Below are 19398 nucleotides of genomic sequence, written 5' to 3' on the forward strand. Positions count from 1 at the left end.
GGCCACCCCAAAACACAACAAAAACATGAAGAATTTTATTTCTTATTTCTGTCCTGTAATTTCAAACATACTAATCATCTCCCCTGATCTTCTAGAGGCATCATTTATTATAAAGCTTTAATACCCTCTATGTTACATCCTCGGAATACTCTACCAAGCATCATAAATTAACAACATAGTGTGCTACAAAACACTTTTTGTTACCATCATGAATGCAACACTGACTAGAAACTTTGACTCACTATTGCCACTCAGAATCATGAGAAAGCATTGTACCACATAGTTCAGGCTTTACTCAGATATCAGTTATAGATAACATTATCATAAATCACTTTGTTAAATGACCATCAAATTCTCCCTGATGCACATGCACTATATTTCTTATAAATTCTGTGATTACAGCAACACACTTTGAGACAACACAAATATCTTCTTCCCCATTAATATTTCAGTCATTTTTGATTATTACAATGATATTTGGTCAGTTTCTTCTATGTACTTTTATCAGAAAGAAAATTTGATCTCTCTTTATAACTATGTATCCATTGTTTATTCATTTTTATTCATTTAATTGTTGTTGTTTTGCTGTTTGGGGGTTCATTTGGTTCTTCAGATAGAACTAGGGTCCTTGCACTTGAGAAGCAGGAGGCAGAACCACTGAGCTAAATCCCCTTCCCTTCTTTTCGTTTTTCTATTTATTCATTTATCTTAGTTTCAAAAAGTTTCTTTTATGTTTACTTTGTTTATAATTCTGGTGTTTATTGCACAGTGATCTGATAAATATTTTAATGAAATTTTTATTTTAGGGTATTTAGTGATTTGTGTCAACTAAAAAGTTTTGAATATTTTATATATGTTGAAAAGAAGCTTTGTTTTCTATTAGTAGGACAAAAGTTTAATATATCTAAGTGATCTAAATAAATCTTTAGATTCTTTAGGTCTCATGTTCTTACTTGTTATTTACCTCGTAGTGAAAGCAACAGTGCTTTGGACTCACTACTGTGCTGTGAGTCTGTCTATGTGTCCTTAGGTATTTTGTACTTATAGTTTCATAAAGGTGAATGTTACATTATTTAGTATGTAGAAAATCATAATATTTTAATTAATTTTAATATTATTTTTGTGCCATCTTTTTCATATCTATTGCTTTCACTTGAACAATATTTTCTCTACCATTATCTGGCTATTAAAATATTCCTCATTCATTTTAGTTTGACACTTTTCACTCAATTTGCTTCAGATATTTTTCTTGTAGGCATCACATTGATACAAGACTGGCAAATTAAAAATATCATGCTAAGTATAAGTAAAGAAAGTCCATTTAAATATTTTTATGCCTGCTATATTATCATTATTCTGATAATATTTTATTATTATACATATTATTTTTACCATTTTATCTGATGCTAATTTGTGCTCTTTTAATTATTAAATTGTTATATTTTTGCTAAACATTAACATTTTTGCTTTAGGGGCATTGTTTTTGCATTTAACTTTAAACTGTATCATCTATTAGTTTTAGTGTCATATTTTAATTGCAGTCATTATAGTGCAGTCATTAACTTTATACTACTTCATGTTTTGTTCTCCCTCTAATCCTCCAAGATTTTATTGTATTATTTCTACTTTGCCATAATGTGAAAAGTTTGGATATTTTATTAACTCTGTAATTATTTATGGTCTAGTTACAATTTGAAATTATCTATACCTATCTATCCAGCAAGTTTTTAATCATCTGTTCAATTTGTATTTTTTTAAGTGCTCTCCAGAAATAACTCTGCTTGCATTATCAAAGTAATTTCATGTTTGAACCAATTCATTGTAAATACATCTCTGAAGAAGGGCTATATACTCAGTTCCAGAGATTTTGTTTCTATAGAATAAATATTATATGGATTGTTTGACTATGGAACACCCATGGACAAATTTTTTATTCATTTTGCAGTTATTCCTTTATTCTTGAATAATGTAATGTATTGTTTTTGGAGAATGTTTAAAGCCTAATTCTTTTAAATTATTCCATCTTTTCACTTAATTATTTTTTGAAAATTGATATTTCTAATGCAATATGACTTGCAGTTCAGTTTTTTAAACTAAATTTTTCATGAAATCCTGCATTTAAACTCAAGAATTTCTTTTTAAATTTTGAAAAATTTGTTCACATGATACTACTAAATATCACATCTTGAACTTTTCTTACTTGCCAATGTTTGCAATGATACCATTTTTTTTAACTCACTTCAATTTCATACATTGTTTTCTGTAACAGTTGAACATCTTTTATTATCTCGCAGTTTTCTTAGGAGATTTTCTGTTTTATCCTCAAACTAATTTCATTTTCATCAGGAATCTCTTAGCTTGTTCTAATTACTGAAATAATTTGCTTTTCTATCCTTCCTGTTTCTTTCCTAAGATCAATCAATCTTTTTTTCCCAATCATTATTCTGTCAACATTTTCTAATGTTAACTTTTGAAATCAAGTGTATTTTTTCATATATGCTTATATATTAATGTGTATATTATATTATACTATATATTGTGTAGTGTATTGAAATTTTTCTATCCTTTGGCTTTTTAATGGTATATTGTCAACAGTTGTATTTATTATGTTATCTTTTGGGTTGCAATTCCTTAAAGAAATATTTGTATTTTTCTATTAACATTTATTTTTGGGATCTGCTCTTTTTCTTTCTCAGTGGCATCTTTTTCAATCCATCTAGCAAACCAATTTACTTCGTGGAGATTTTGCTTTCTAAGAGACCATCATATATCTTTTCTTTAAGATTTTAAAAATAATCTCTTTTGAATCATTTCTGCCAAAATTTCTCCACTTTACCTCTTTTTCTTTTTAACCTACACTATCTCAGTCCTTCCATCTGTCTTTATTTTCTGGTCCCTCTTTCTTCTTTTCATTACATTTATTGGTACAATTTAGGTATACACGACAGTTAAATTCGTCATTGGAATCATGTACCTTTACACGATGTAACTTGGTTCTGATTTTTTCCCCGTATTCCTGCCCTCCCTTCAAACTCTCCACCCTTCCCTATTTACAAAGACTTTGTTTCCATTTTTTCCTTTTCTCATATTTTTTCTTTCCCCTTCTTTCCTTTCCCCTACCTTTCCCACTTCCCCTACTCCTTTAGCCCTTGTCTTCCTATTTCACATTATCAGTTATACAATTTGATCCTTATTTACATTTTTAGTTTTTCACATCAGAGAAGCTATTTTGCATTTACACGTGTGTGTACTGTTTATTTCACTTAAGAGTAAGGCCTCAATGTGCATCCATTTAGCTACAACTGCCTATAGTTTCTTGTTCTTTGTGGCTTAGTAGTACTTCATTTTATTAAAACACACACACACACACACACACACACACACACACACACACACCTTCTTTATCCAGTCTCCTGTTGATGGGCAAATGGGCTGTTTCCAAGTTTTAGCTATTACAAACTGTGCTGCTATATAAACATGGGTGAGCATATATATCTGTGGTATGATACATTCTTTTGGAAAGATTCCCAGCAGAGGCTTAGGTGGGTCAAATGGGACCTCTACTCCTATTTTTTTGAAGTATATCCATATATTGCTTTCCACAGTGGTTGCACCAGTCTGAACTCCCACCAAGAGTGGAGAAGCGTTCCTTTCTCCCAACAAACCTGCCAGCATTTGTTATCGGTTGATTTCTTGGGAGTACCATTCTTTCTGGGGTGAAGTGGGATCTCAGGTTTGTTTTCATAAGACCCTCTCAAATGACCTGATACTGCACACTTTCTCATACATATATTTTTGCTGCTTTTACATGTTTGTCTGAGAATTGTCTGTTTATTTCAGATGCCCATTTTTGAAATGGGTCTTTATATTTGGGGGATCTGATTTTTTTTTGAGTGCTTCATATTCCAGATAGTAGGCCTTTGTCTAAGGAATACCTGCTAAAATATTTTTTGCCACATTGTAGATTTTCTTTCAGCTCTGTTGGTGCTTTCTCTTGCAGGGCAGAAGTTTTTTAACAAGATGAGATCCCAGTTGTTGATTCTTTGTGCTAGTTCCTGTGCTACTGAGGATTTGTTTAAAAAAAGCTTTTCCTATGCCAATGTCTTCAAGATTTCTACCTAACTTATCTTCCAGCAACTTTAGTGTTTCTGTCTTAATATTTATATCTTTTATCCAATCCACTTCAGTTTTGATTTAGTGCATCGTGAAAGGTGGCGGTGGTTTTAATCTCTGGCAGGCTAAAATCCAGTTTTTCTAATAACGTTTATTAAAGAGGCTTTCTTACCTCCAGTGAAGGGAAGATCTTCATCTTTTGACAAAGATGAAGTAACTGAGTATGTCTGGAGTAATTTCTGTATCGTCTAATCTATTCCACTGATCCTCGGGTACATTTCTTTGCCAGTGCCATGCTGTCTTCATCACAGTGGATTTGCACTATAGCTTCAAGTTGGGGATTGCGATAACCCCTGTAATATTTCTGTTGCTTAGAAATGTTTCTGCTATTCTAGGCCTCTTATGGTTTCAAATAAATTTTTGCATTGCCTTCTCTAGTTCAGTGAAATACACTGTTGGGATTTCAACAGGGATTACATTGAATCTGAATAGCAGTCTTGGAAGTATGGCTGTTTTTACTATATTGGTTCTTCCTACCCAAGAGCAAGGGATGCCTTTCCATTTTCTTAGATCAATCTCCTTTTCCAGAGTGCTGAAGTTTTTAGTCTTTCACTTCTTTCATTAGATTGATGCCTAGATATTTCTTTTTTTTGGTGCTATTGTGAAAGGAAGTATTTCCTTAATTTCTCTCTCAGTGAATTTGTTATGGACAAGAAGCCTATTGATTTTTCAATTTTTACCTTGTATCCAGCTACTTTACTAAATCTGACAATTAAGTGTAGAAATCTTTTGGCAGATTCATTTGGGTCTTCAATTTAGAGTATCATATCATCATCAAATAGTGACAGTTCAACTTCTTCCTTTCCTATCTTTATTGATTTTATTTCTTTTTCTCGTCTAATATTTCTAAAACTATATTAAACAGGAATGGTGATAATGGGCATCCTTGTCTTGTTCCTGATTTTAACATGAAGGATTTCAATTTTTGACCATTTAGTATATATTTACTGTTGATTTTTCATGGATAGCCTTTACAGTGTTGAGAAAAAGACCATCTCTTCCAATTTTCTGTATGGTTTTTATCATGATTGGTTGTTGGATTTTGTCAAATACTTTTTGTGCATGTATTGCGGTGATCATATGGTTTTTGTCCTTGGCTCTATTAATGTAATTATTACATTTATTGATTTATGTATATTGAAACTTCCTTGCATCACTGGGATAAATCCGACTTGGTCAGGGTGTGTGATCTTCTTGATGACCCTCTGTATTCTCTTTGCCATTATCTTATTGAAGATTTTTGCATCTATGTTCATTAGGAAGGGTGGACTGTAGTTTTCTTTTTTGGTTGATTCTTTCCCTGTTTTTATAGTCAAAGTAAAACTTGCTTCCTGGAATGAATTTGGAAGTATTGCTTCTCTTTCAACTTCATTGAAAAATTTAAAGAGTAACAGCAATCGTTCTTCTCTAAATGTTTTGTGGAATTCAACTGTGAAGCCATCAGGACCTGGGCTTTTCTTTGATGGTAATTTTTTATATGTTTTCAATTTCACTGATTATAATTGGCATGTTTAAAATTTCTTTATGTTCCCTGTTCAACTTTGGTAATTCAAACATTTCTAGAAATATGTCCATTTATTCTGTGTTTTCTATTTATTGGAGTACAGGTTCTCAACATAGGTATTGAGGATCCTCTGGATTTCTGCTGAATCTGTTCTGATTTTGACTCTTTCATTCCTAATTGCATGGATTTGAGTATTTTCTTTACTTTTTTGGATAAGTTTGGCTAAGGATTTATCAGTTTTACTTATTCTCTTGAAAAATCAACCCTTTGATTCATTGCTTTTTTGTATCATTCTCTTTGTCTCCATTGCATTGATTTCTCCTCTGATCTTTATAATTTCCTACCCTTTATGAGCTTGGGTTTGTCTTGCTCTTCTTTTTCTAGGAGTTTAAGATTCATGATTAGGTTATTTATTTGATCTCACTCTGTTTCTCTAGTGTGGACATTCACTGCTATGAATTTCTCACATAGAGCTGTCCTATATGTTCCTGTATGTTGGTTTGCCATTATCATTTATTTGTAAAAATGTCTAATTTCTTCTTTAATTTCTTTTGTGATCAATTGGTTGTTCTGGAATGTGTTGTTCATTTTTCATGAGTTTGTGAAGTTCCTGTGGTTTCTTATGCTATTGATCTCCAGTTTAATTGCTCTATGTTCGGATAATATACATCTGATGACAACTCCTTTTCATTCACTTAAACATATTCTGTGAGCTAGTATGTGATCTATTTTGGAGCCAAAAAGAATATATATTCTGATTTTGTGGGGTGGAACACTTTGTAGACATCTATTAAGTCCATTTGTTCAAAAGCTTGTTTCAGTTCCAGTATTCCGTTGTTGATTTTTTGTCTAGATGACCTGTCTCTTTGTGACAGTGGGGTATTGAGGTCCACCCACTTCAACTGTGTTTGTGCTTAATTGTTTTTTCATGTCCCTAATATTTGTTTTGTATAGTTGGAGGGGTTAGTATTTGGTGCATAGATATTTATAAATGTTATCTCTTCCTCTTGGATTTTTCCCTTTACAAGGATGTAGTGACCTTCTTTGTCTCTCTTAATTAGTTTTGATTTGAAATTTACTTTGTCTGCAAATAAGATAGCTACCCCTCATTTTTTTCAGGTTTCCTCTTTCATAAAGAAGTGTTTTCCATCCTTTTACTTTTATTCTCTGAGTTTCATCTTGAGCTAGGTGCGTTTCCTGTGTACAGCATATTGTTGCATTTTGCTTTTTAATCCATTCTGCTGGTGTACTTATTTTGATTGGCGAATTGAGGCCATTAACATTGATGGGTATAACTGATAAGTATTGACTTAGCATTGTCATGTTATATCCTGTTATTGGCCCTTTGTAATTTTTCCCCCTCTCCCTTGAATTTCTTGCCTTGGCTGATGGGTTTGCTCTGTTAGGCCACATGGAGTTGTGATCTTCACTGTATTTTTCTAAGATATTGTTTAGAATTGTTTGAAGTGCACACTTTGTTTTCATGAAGTTTCTCAGGTGTTTTCTGTCATGAAGTATCTTATTTCCCCATCAATTTGGAAAGAGAGTTTTGCAGGATACATCTGTCTAGGTTGGAGATTGTTTTCTTTGAGGGCTTGAAATACATCACCCCACGCTCTCCTTGACTTAAGAGTTTGTGTTGAAAAATCTGTTGTGTTTCTAATGGGCTTTCCTTTGTACATGGTTTGTTTCTTTTCTCTAATTGCTTGTAGTATTTTGTTTTTATGTTGGGTTTCTGGGATCTTGATTATTATATGTCTAGATGTAAAATTTTTTTTAAATCATGGCTAGTTGTAGTCCTTTATGCCTCACTTATCTGTATGTCAAGTTAATTTGCTCTTTTTGAAAATTTTTCTATCGTGAATCCTGTGGATAGTATTTTTTATGTCATTTGTACTTTCTCCTGCTTTTTCCTGGACCCCAATAAATCTTACATTATTCTTCTTTGCATCATCTAGGAACTGCTGGATAAATTTTTTATGGTCCATTACTATTTTTAATGGATCTCTCTTTTCATTGTCACTGACTGCAGTCCTGTCTTCTATATCTGATTTTCTGTCTTTACAATGTCTATTCTGCTGTGAATATTTTCAATAGAGCTTTGATCTACTGATATCTGTTTGAATCTGTTTCAAGGATTTCATTTCTTTGCTATGTTACGTATTCATGACATTTCTTTCCTATGCTGGACATTCTTGTCTTCCATCATGGTCCTGAACTCATGTATTTTTTTATCTGTTTCTGTTCTAGAGTCCCTAATCATGTCTTTGATTCGGCTCACCATCTCTGCGGTTATCTTGAAATTATTTCTGTTTTGCATTTTTCTAGAGCCTCATTTTTCTGTTATTTCCTGTTCCATTATTTCACAGGTGGTTGAGTCAGACTTTTCTACCACAATATCCCTAGAATTTGCCTTTGGTGAGCTGGTAGTCTGGTTTTGTGACTTGCTTAGGTGTCTTCTCATTTCCATTTTTGTTGATGGTACTATTTTTGGTTTAATTCTCAGATTAATACTTCAATACTGCTTATTGTAAATATCTTTGTTGCTTGCATTTGGACTCTTTATGGAATTGATTGATTCTCAGAGGTGTCTTCCAGATATAGCTGGTTTAGTTCTGAGTATCTAGTGACTCTTAGGCAATCTCATTGCAGTATACAAAGAAAGACAACTGATTAGATCAATCCCAACACCTTATCTCAAGTGATATAATCATCAACAACAATAGCACACACAGTTTAGAAAATGATAGTTTGAGATAGTTATCAAGCTATCACCTTAAACATGTGATTCAGTGAAAATCAAGGACCAGCCCAAAATATCTTTATAGTGAATAAACTCTTTAATAAGCAAATCTATGCTTTGGGATGTAGTCTTAGAAGGTGTTGGGGAGTGAGGGATAAACAGGTAGGGTAGGGAAAGTTATAAGGCCACAAAGGAAGATCATGCAAACTCCAGGAAGCTGTTGAAAACAAGAAGAGAAGACAGAATGAAAGAACAAACACAAGAACCTAAGAGTTATAGGAAAGCTAGAAACTGTATTCACTTTCCTTCAAGATTAATGACAATTGAGAGAAGGAAAAAGGGAGAAGAAAAGAATCAGAAAGAAAAGAAAGAAATTCAAATTAGGACAGGAAGAGGAACAAAAAAGGAGAGAAATGAACAAGGTGGAAAAGAGTGAGAGAGTAAGAGAGTAAGAGAGAAAGAAAGAAAAAAGAAGAGCAGAAAGAAAAAATGAAAAGAAAAGAAAAATAAATAAAAATTTAAAAATACTAAAATAAGAGAAAGAATATTTTGAATAAATAGATAAATCACTTTGGAAATAAAAAAGAAAAATAATTGGCCTCCTTCAGAGTATGTCATTGCTATCACAATAGACAACATGGGCAGCAGTGTGTAGATCTAAGTCAATTAGTCTCAGCAAGCCAGCAACTGTCCCCTGAGGTTCAGACAGACTTCTGGCTTCAAGGACAAAGTCAAGTTCTCTGAATCTCCTGCTGGGTTGAACTCTGCAAGATTCTACTACAGGCCCCACCTGTCCTTCCCCTGAAGATAGTCCAGGTTCTGATGGAAGGCGGTGATCCCTTCCACTTACCAACTGTGGCATTCTGGTGTGCCATTATTGCAGATATTTTCCTCACTTTTCCAGTGGGCTTCAATTTTCATCTAGGAGTCTCAGAGAAGCCTGTTGTTCACCTCTGCTCTACCTCCTGGAGCTCATAACAAAGGCTTTTCTAACACTGTGCCCCTCTGTGGTGTGGATTCAGGTGCTGGCATGGACAAGTGGTCAGAGGTTGGGGTGGGCGGTGCCTATGAGGTGGCTTGGCTCCTGTACTCCTTTGTGCAGAAGGGATGGTGACACCAAATGGCCCACAAGTTTAAGGGGCTCTGTGGTCCCTCTTTCTTATCTAGCAGTTAAGTTCTTTTAAGTTGGCTTCCTCATGCTCTGAGTAAATCTCTATCTCTTCCTTGAAGTCACTGTTGAGATATATCAAGCCAACTTTTGAATACTTTTATATATACTTAGTGTCAACTTCCTCTTTCTAGTGGTAGTCACAGAGCAATTCATTTTTATCACAACATCCTTTCTTTATTCACTGTAGAATTTTTTGGGCTATTGTTGCTTGTGACAAGTTGTGAGCTAGGAACACAAAAAACTGTTAATATGAGGTTACAGTTTCTATCATTTAAAAGTACAGGAAGTTTGAATTATCCTCTCCCCCAAAATATTAATTACAGGAACTTGGAGCAGTTTGATTTGTATTTTTGTATTACATTTACAAAATTAATGAGGGTGTGCAGGAGGGTGCACAATAGGAGATAGATTAGGCAATTACAGTTGTCCTTGACTAACAATAAATCAGTTTCTTCTTGTTATGTCACAGTAGCCATGAATTTGTATTCTTTGTCCTATTCTATATAAAGTATATATTTTGATTGGATTTTTACCAAATTTTCTATTTTTTTTTTGTTTTCAGCACTTTTAGTATAGCATGCATAAGCATAGCTTTCTCTATTTTATTATAAGTTTATAAATTTCTTGTACCTATACACTTTCAATTAAAAATGTATACACACTTCAGGGAAAAAAACATTTGTTTAATGATTTTAATAGTAAATTTGTTGAGTTACAAGAGGTGCTCAAAGTGGTGGCCATTATCTTACAAACATTTATTTGTATGGCAAACTGCTGCTTGGGTAACTTTGGTCATTGAGATTGCAGCACATGAATTTTCAATTTCTTCTCTAGGGCCAGTAATGTAGTGGACTTTCTGAGATACAGAGCATCTTGTAGGATCCCTGCTGTCAGGGTAACACTGTCTATTGGAAAATCATCATACTTTTTTTTCTTTTCCTGAATTTTGTATGATACATTTTTTTGGCAGACTCTCTATATAAGTTTATGATTTTTCACTAACTTTTGGAAATGACTTTTTTGTTATGCCTGTATTTATACATATAGATAGAAAGATAGAGATAAGTATTTGCTGCATTATTTTTATTGTTTCTTTGTAATTAGCTGATTGCAGACAGGTTAGATGATTTAATACAGCCCTTCAAATCATTTCAATATGACTTGATTATTAATATGTGCTTGTCAGTTATTATACTTTGTCTTTAAGCTTACTGACTCTTGCTCCAAATACACCAATTTTTAAAATGTTTTGCAGGAAAATTTTCTAATATATATATTATAATTATATATTCTTTTCATATATTTTATGTTCTTTGCTGAAATCATCTGTTCACCTGTTATAAACATACCTTTTGATAAGTGCTTAAATATTTTTGAAAGTGCTGCTTTGAAGTCCTTGCCTACTAATTCTGCACCCTGCTCATCTTGATTCTTTTTAATTCTGTCAGATTACCCTGCCTCCAGTTATGCAAAATTTATTTTTTCAGAAGGCTAATAATTTTTCCTGTGTGTTGGCAGTTATAAGTTATATGTTCTTGACGATGACATATTACTTGGAATTTGTTGTATTTTTAAAGGATTTATTCACTTTGCTGACAGCAAGGAATTAATTGACTTGTGAGTAAGTCTAATTTTTTGAAATTTGATATTATGCATGGTTTGGCTGGGCTTTGAGATGATCCTTTTACTGCTGCAAAATTTTCTAGGTTGTACCTTTTTGCAAGGACCAAACAATACTTCAGTTAATTCATCGTGGTTTCTCATTTCAGATTCTCCATAACTTCCTCATTTCCACGAAGTACAGCAGCTCTCCAGAACCTCGCTGAGTCAGCAGGGAAGAGCTGCAGGGACCCCTTGGGTGTCAAACTTCAGTCCTGACACTGGTGAGAGTCTGCATGCGGCTGGTCATGCCCTGGCTTTCCCGGTTCTGGAGGAACATGGCTTTCATCCTCCTTTGGGTCACAACACATGTCTCTTACAGCACAGGGAACCCAGGCAATTTATGTCACAGCCACTATAATGTGTAAAGAATGATTCACAATATGGTTAACCCCAAGCCAGTGTCTTGGAAAATCTGTGGTCCTCAGACAGAATTTTGCAGAGTTTTCTGAACTGTGTGAAGCACATATTCAAAGAATATTGTACTTGTTGAGGTGAGGCCTGGCTATAGCAACTCTTTTTTAAAGCAAGGCCACTGTAGAGACTTTAGGTTACTTATCTACTGAGATGCACACATGTGGGGACTGTGAATGTTTCCCGTAGCTGGCATTAGCAGCCTCATTGCTGACAGCCTTTCCTGGGACTCTCATTCAGGCTTCCCCCTTGGAAAGGGACATCCTCTCCCCTAGCTGTGCTGGCTGATAGCAGAAACCAGCCTTCTGTTTCTTTCTTCATCCCAGCTCTAAATCACATAGAGTTCAACTCCAGTTCTTGCTGATTTCTGCTGTTCTATTCCACAGTCATTCATCTCAATATGCAGCTATATTCCTGATACTTTTCCCTTTTTTGTAAAAGGGAGGGTGCTGTATACCCTGTTTAGACATTTGACATTTTATACACAAGAAAATGGTGAGGAATTGCTCTGAACATGTGAAAGAGGTCAGAGATTAGAATTATTGGAAATAAACTGAAAATAGGTAACATTTGATCCAGCTGCACCACCTCATAGTATGTTCCCAAAACTTAAATACAACATAGTATAGAGATAACCTGCATATATATGTTTATCACAGCACAGTTAACCATAGATAAATTATGGAAACACCCTAGCTATCTACCAATAGATTAAATAATAAAGAAAGTGTGGCATATAAAAAAAACATACAGGTTGCCATTGGGTACTTTTAGGAAAACATTTGTCACTATTCCAGGGAAGTACAAATACTAAGACAGAAAATGTTTGGTCAATTTGGATAGAAATAGAAAGAAAGGCAATGCATTTTAAAGTCAATAGTTGTCATAGGAAAATTATACTTGGTTTATGATTGGAGGTGGTAGAAAAATGAGAAGTACCAATAGAGAAAATTAACTTGAATCATTGGTCATAACATTCATATCCTTGGCCTGAAATACTGATGGAATTTTTTTGTTTTTGAGACAAGTTCTCACTATGTAGTTGAGACTGGCCTGGAACTCACTATGTAGTCCAGGCTGGTCTCGAACTTATAATGATCCTCCTCCTGCCTCAGCCTCCTGAGTGCTGGGATTACAGGCATGTGCCACCATGCCTGGCCTTGATGGAATATTTTTTTATTGTGATCACTAGCACAAGAAAAGAGCACCTGTTGTGGACATTAGCAAGTACAGTAAATACTACACATAATTCAATTTAAGGGATTTGAATTATGGATTTTCTGGTATTCTTAATTTGGGAGTGCACATTTTCTAATGCAGGATTAGAGAAGTCAAACTATAGAAGATGAGATAAATACAAGATTATTTGTATGATACCAGTAATACGATAACATAGAATTTAAAAGTTCAAAGATCTTTCTAATACTTGGTATGTGGAAGAATAAGATAGAACTAGATGTGAAAAAGGGAGGAGTCATGTACTGGAGATATTGAAAAAATGAAGAGCAGGGGTAGAAGGAGTGTGTGCTGCAGGGTAGGGACTTATTGAAAAGTTATAGTCAAAGATTCAGAGGTAGACGGGATCTGGGCTGTTGGAGGTGCACAATAGGCAGGACATCTGAAGTGGACTGTGGGTCAAACCCTCTAGGATCTCAGGATTTCACAATGATGCGATACCATCTAAGATAAATCTTCAGGCTAAATTCAGAAAGAATATTGTAAATCAAGTGTCACTGTCCTCCATGAATATGAGCATGTCACACAAGGCTACAACGATAGTCACGAGTTAAGGGAAAGTGTTAGCAAATCATATGACATTCAATAGAGGCAAGGTTTTCATTTCACTATGTGTTTGTCTCTTAGCAGGAGGTGAATTGGTAATGGATGGTGGACTTGTGGATGTGAATCTTGGAGAGACTGAGGTTGCAAGAGAGTAAGAAGAGGCTCTTTTGTAAGAGAGTTGTAAGAGATACTGGGGTTGCAGGTGGGGCAGGGGTAGCCAGGGGCTACTTTCTGTCATTTCATAAGAACATGAGAATAGAGTTAGTTCCCTCAAACTTCCCAATATCATATCCTAAAAATTGTTTAAAGAAAAATTTTAGAGGCTGATAAAGCCTGAGCTTACCTTATAAATCATTTGGAACATATCAGATGATCAGCATGTGGCATCTTTGGTGGAGATTTTTTTTTTTCATTTATTTTCTTCTTTTCCTTTCTGAGAATTCATCACAGAAAATATCTTTCTGTATCACAATGCAGTCATGCTCTATAAACTATGAGACTGGAGATGAGTTTGTTCTCATGAAGAAGCAGAGTACAGTGGAAAGTGATTAGACCTAAATCCAAATCTACTGTCCTATTCTTTCCTAAAGAACCAAAGTTACAGAAGCTTAACAACAAAATACAGGGCAGTAATAAAAACATTTAAATAGGAAATGCTGAAGAAGCAAAGAGAGCCTGGATTATCAACTTCCCACTCCTTCTTTTATGTGTAGTCCTTTCCATAGGCTTGATTTAGAGCCTGTAACGCTCTCCGGAGACAATTAGACTCCCTTTCCATGCCCACTCAAATACTTGTTTTAACATATGGCGATTTAGATGTGGTTGCTTGTCTCCTTAAATATCTCTGTAAGACCATTTACTGTTTTTTATGGCCAAATTTAATGTGCTGCCATGTTTTCAGTACTAGGCTGCCAAACGCGATTTTAATACTGGCATATCTCTTGCGAGAAAGCAGCCTGATTCATGATTATTAAGTTATCTTTTTTGGCAGTAAGTTCCGCCTGGCTCAAAGATGATGTGGAAGAAGAAGAATGTCTTTTCACAATCATGGTTGCCTCCTTGACGTTTCTCTGATAAACTTGTTTTGCATTATCTCCTGTTTTTCTTTGTAGAGCTCTTCTTCCAAGATTTCATTACAGCCGGGGTGACAAGGATTTTGTTGTTCTTGTTTAGGTTGGTTGGCATGTGCTAAATTGCTTCTGATAGAAGAATACCTCAATCAAAACTGACATTGTCAATCTAATGTTTAGCTAAAAGCCCACCAGGTTGTGATATGTTTTAATGTTTAGTCTCCAGTTCTGCAATGAAATTAAATCAACAACTCCAGTTTGCATACCAATCCAGAGAATTAGCACAGAGCTTGGGAAGTCATGAAAATAAGGTGTGACCCTGCTAAAGATTATTCTGGCTTCCAGGCTTTCATGGAGGATATATTAATTCATTAAATTATTCAAGCATACTGCATACAAATGATGACAGTGACTCAAAGGTTTGTTGTCGCCCATTAATCATTTTATTATTCATATGATTCTTCCACTAGAGGCATTAGAATACGTTTGATTAATATCTTGTTTCTATTGTTCTTGTGGGCAATGTTCATTGTCTCTACTCTAGAGTTGCTACTTTTCAAGATAATATGAACAGAGCAATAGATAATTATCAAATCCTAATGTAACTAACTGTGATTGCACAGTGTCTCCTAATAATCGTGCTTGTTACAACTACCTAATCTTGGGGCTAGATGGGTGGGGGTGACTTCAACCTGTCAGGAGGTGAAGAAGCTGAAAACCACTTGGCTTTAGGTGAATTTTAGCAGCCTCTGAGTGTTCCCTGCCAATTCACTGTTCTCTCACTTTTTAAATAGTGTCTGAATGTCAGATCAAATTAAAAAGGAGTGTTTTTTTTTTAATCTGTTCTGCTAAACATAAAGGAAAGATGAGGAAAAATTCTCAAATCTCTAGATACTGAGTTCAGTATGGCATACATTCCTTGCTATACTCTTGAAGGCAAGCCACTAGACAAATCTTACTGAGTTACATGCACAAAAATTTGCTCTACTTTTCAAATCATAAACTGTCCAGAAGCATTTTTTTTACTTAATTTAGAAAAAAACTCAGGTATGTTTCATGTACAAATAAGTATCTTAAAACCAGGCATTTGAACATTATTATTACGTTTTATTTGTTTTTTCAGTATTGGGGATCAAACTCATAGTTCTACACATGTTGAGCAACTGTGTGAAAACTGAGGTACATTCCTATCCATTGTAATGTTGTACAAAGAAAACAAAATACCTTATAAGAGACAACAGAGCTAAATCTAAAGAAAAACTGGAACATAATTTTTAAAAGTATATTTTATTATCTATATATGTCTACTGTTGGTCCTTAAATTTTTCCTTTTTCTTTTCCTACGCGTGTGTGTGTGTGGGTGTGTATGCATGGGTGTGCATATGTGTGCATGTGTGTTGCTCAGGACAAATGCAGGGCTTTTTGCACACCAGGCAATGCTTTAGCACAAAGCTATAACCCTCGCCCTGGTCCTTGAGTTTTCTTTCTGTAATTCTTAGAATGAGCAGATAAGCATCCATTTCCTTCCTATCTAAGCAGTTGTCTCTGACATGGGGACCTCTTCCCTCCCACTTCTCTTTTAGTGCATTCCTTGGTCTGAGTGCTTCACCACTGGAAGCTTCATGGCGTACTTAGATTTAACTCCTTCCCATCCACATGGCTCCATTCAGACCTTTTATAGGCTTCCTGTGTAAATATTATACATGGTTCTTAGTAGCCCTTCTGTTCACCTCATTTCTATTCTTTCTCATTTGTTCTTTCTCAAAGTTAATAAATAATCAAACAGTTGGGTAGGTGACTTCCCCACAGGAGTTGATACCATCTCTCATACACAGATTTCATGGTTGATGGAAGTCTTAATTCTATAAAGTTAAGCTATGAAAAGTCCCATATAGGCAGAAAGAAACCTAGTGAATGAAAACTGAGTCTCACAAGTGGTTGCAAGGCAGCACAACAGAGTACAAAGCTGAAGTTCAGATGGGCTCTCAGAAGTGCGGCTCCCTACAGAGTGCCCCCCTCTTCCGTACCACCATTCTCTCTAGAGGGGACATGCGAACAAATAGGAAGGAAAAAGATACTTGGGGAAAGAATACAGTAAAATGGATAGTTCATAAGTTTTAAATTTAGAGAGAGAAATTTTCAAAATTTAGTACTGTAACTCATGACATTGGAAAAGTTATTAAAATGAGCTTTGTTTCCTTCATCTATAAAATGACAAAATATTGTCTGTTTTATAGTTTTTAAAGCTCATGTAATTTGATTTGAGGTTCATGACAAATTATAGAGCCTGGAGGTAATTTAAAATTTTATTTCTGATTTTTATTTTGGATATTTAATTTCTTTTTAGTACATGTTTGCAGCACATAATGATTACATTCACCATGGGGAGTTGGTACATGTACATGACACATCTGAATTCTTTTAATTTCCTTGTCCTTCTCCTTTCTTAGTCATACATCATTTTACTCTGTATTTTCAGGATTTACAACGGGTAAAAATCTTGGTAAACATGTGCTGTGGGAATACATGGGTGAATTCTTAATCTGTGGCACAAATTAAGAGAAATATTGAACTTTTATTAAGATATCTTCATTATTATTCAATCTTTTCCAATAAGACTTGTTATCTACTTTTTCAAGATTCAGCAATATTGGGGACATTAAATTGGAGTAGGGCTGAAAGATCTCTGGTTAGACACATACATAACAGCAAAAGTTGCAGCTGTCTGGTTGGAAATAGAGAAAAACTGCAAACTATTTAAATGTTGTTCTTTTTGCAACAAGCCAGGTCACAGATTTCACCTGGTATCATTATATTGCAGAATAGATTGGCATTCATGTAGACAGACAGATATTTTGAGCTTTAATGGAAAGGTAAAATTACGTTAAACTCATTCTGCTTCAGAATGCATAGATGTGTGCAATAGTTTAAGAAATATTTCTATAAAAATGGAAACTAGGTTAGGGCTTGGGAAGTTAAGCTTCAGTTATCTGTAAAATTAGCATATGTATGCAGATCATTCCCCATCGATGTCAGATTAATAGAGTATTCTACTGATTGCCATTACCAATCATTCTTCTGCTACCCTTTGGCTTTTTTTTTTTCTTTCCTGCTACTGTATTATGCTGTGCTACAGTGATGAATGGATCTTTTGCAGAAGGTTCCTTTTAGGAAAATCGATAGTAAGGAGGTCTATTTTTAAATTAGCAAAGGCCATCTCAGACCTCCTTCAGTTGATCATTCAAACTTTTTTGCTTCGCTATGATGTCAATGAAATCCCCAGGCTGAGTTTGGCATCGATGCTGTTGTACATGTTTGTAATCTGAGCCAGACATCTGTGAGTGCGCTAAACAAGCCCCAGGGCAGGAAGGCTGGCATCTTTCCACCTGAATGCCTGCGAAAGTAAAAGCAGCACGAGGGAGAAAGGCAGAGTAGTCTGTTTTCTTTGTAATTGGTGTTGGCTTGAATGTATGCAATTCATAAACTGGCTCAAAGACTTTTCATTTGAGAGAAGACTATGTTTCCATACATTGCAGCCATCAGGAAAGAGCTGGAAGATACAGCAAAGTTTGAACTATATCAATAGTCCAGACTAACCCTTCTAGTTTTTCATACTACAGTACTCCCATTTTCCACATCACCTATCACATAAACGCACACACACACACACACACACACACACACCCCTAAGAATGAAGCAATGTCCTTGTTTTCTTGGCTTATTTAATAAATGCTTTAAAGTATATTACCATGAAACTAAGTTCCAAATTGCCATTAAATGAAGACTTTTATAGATGAACCACCGAATATGTAATAATTAATTTGTAAAAAGATATCATGACTGTATTATAGCATTCTGATATAAATACAAATTTAAACATTTGTAAGAGAGTCAAATGTGTTTATATAATCTAAACACAGAAGGCAAAAGGGAGGCTATCTTCAGTACCCATGTTAAACAGCAAGTTTAACACATTGCTGCGACTGTGCTTACGGATGGTTTGACATATACCAGAACTGCCAGACAGAAGGGTCAGCAGGCTGCACATTGCAGAGAGAAGACCATTGGCTGTGGCGGAGATAGATATACTGTAGGGACTGATCAGAAGACTTGTCCTCTGCCCTGCTGTCACTTTTTTATAGGGCAAGAATGGAAGTATCCATGTCTTTGGAGAATAAACACTTTGTGCTCAAATATGAATTTGCTAAGCCTAGCTTCCAGTTTTTAGAAGACCACGAGGAAATGTCATCTGCCTGATACTTGCAGACCTTAGGGTTCTACAGCTTCTGTTGGCAAACTGAATGTACATAAATCTCTCCCCATTGTGAAGGGTAAAGTTGCACCTTTCTTGAGTCCAATGCTTGATAAATTGTAACGAATCTCTGAACTTCTTCTTATTATTTCTTTAACTTCTTTCCTCGAGGAGTGTACAATTATTGATATTTTATTACTAACAATTGATATTTTACTATTTTAAGAGGAAATATGTATTGGTAGAATTCAATTAGCAAGCATACAATTCAGAGGCTACAAAAATTTTCATGGAATCCTTTGGTTTTGCTTGCTTGTTTTCAGGTCTTTACTTTCTTTTAGGTTTCCACATAGTAGGAAAAATGAGATACTTACTACCTGCAATACTTCTTTTATGTATTTCAGAAATATGGAACATCTATGGTGAATTCTATGGCTATAGAATCTATATCTAGAGAATTCTATGGTGGATCAGGCCTCACTAATCTCACTACCACAATTTAGTTTCTGTTAAGCATTCTCAAGCACACAGTTTTAGGGATAGTTGTCTCACTCACACCTACAAATCAGCCTGTTACTTCATAACATGTGGAATGTGCCCTCTTTATCTACAACTTGATCTGTTCTTAT

This window comes from Fukomys damarensis, unplaced genomic scaffold (genome assembly GCF_012274545.1).
Source record: "Fukomys damarensis isolate Sample0158 unplaced genomic scaffold, DMR_v1.0_HiC HiC_scaffold_3, whole genome shotgun sequence".
Classification (NCBI taxonomy): domain Eukaryota; kingdom Metazoa; phylum Chordata; class Mammalia; order Rodentia; family Bathyergidae; genus Fukomys; species Fukomys damarensis.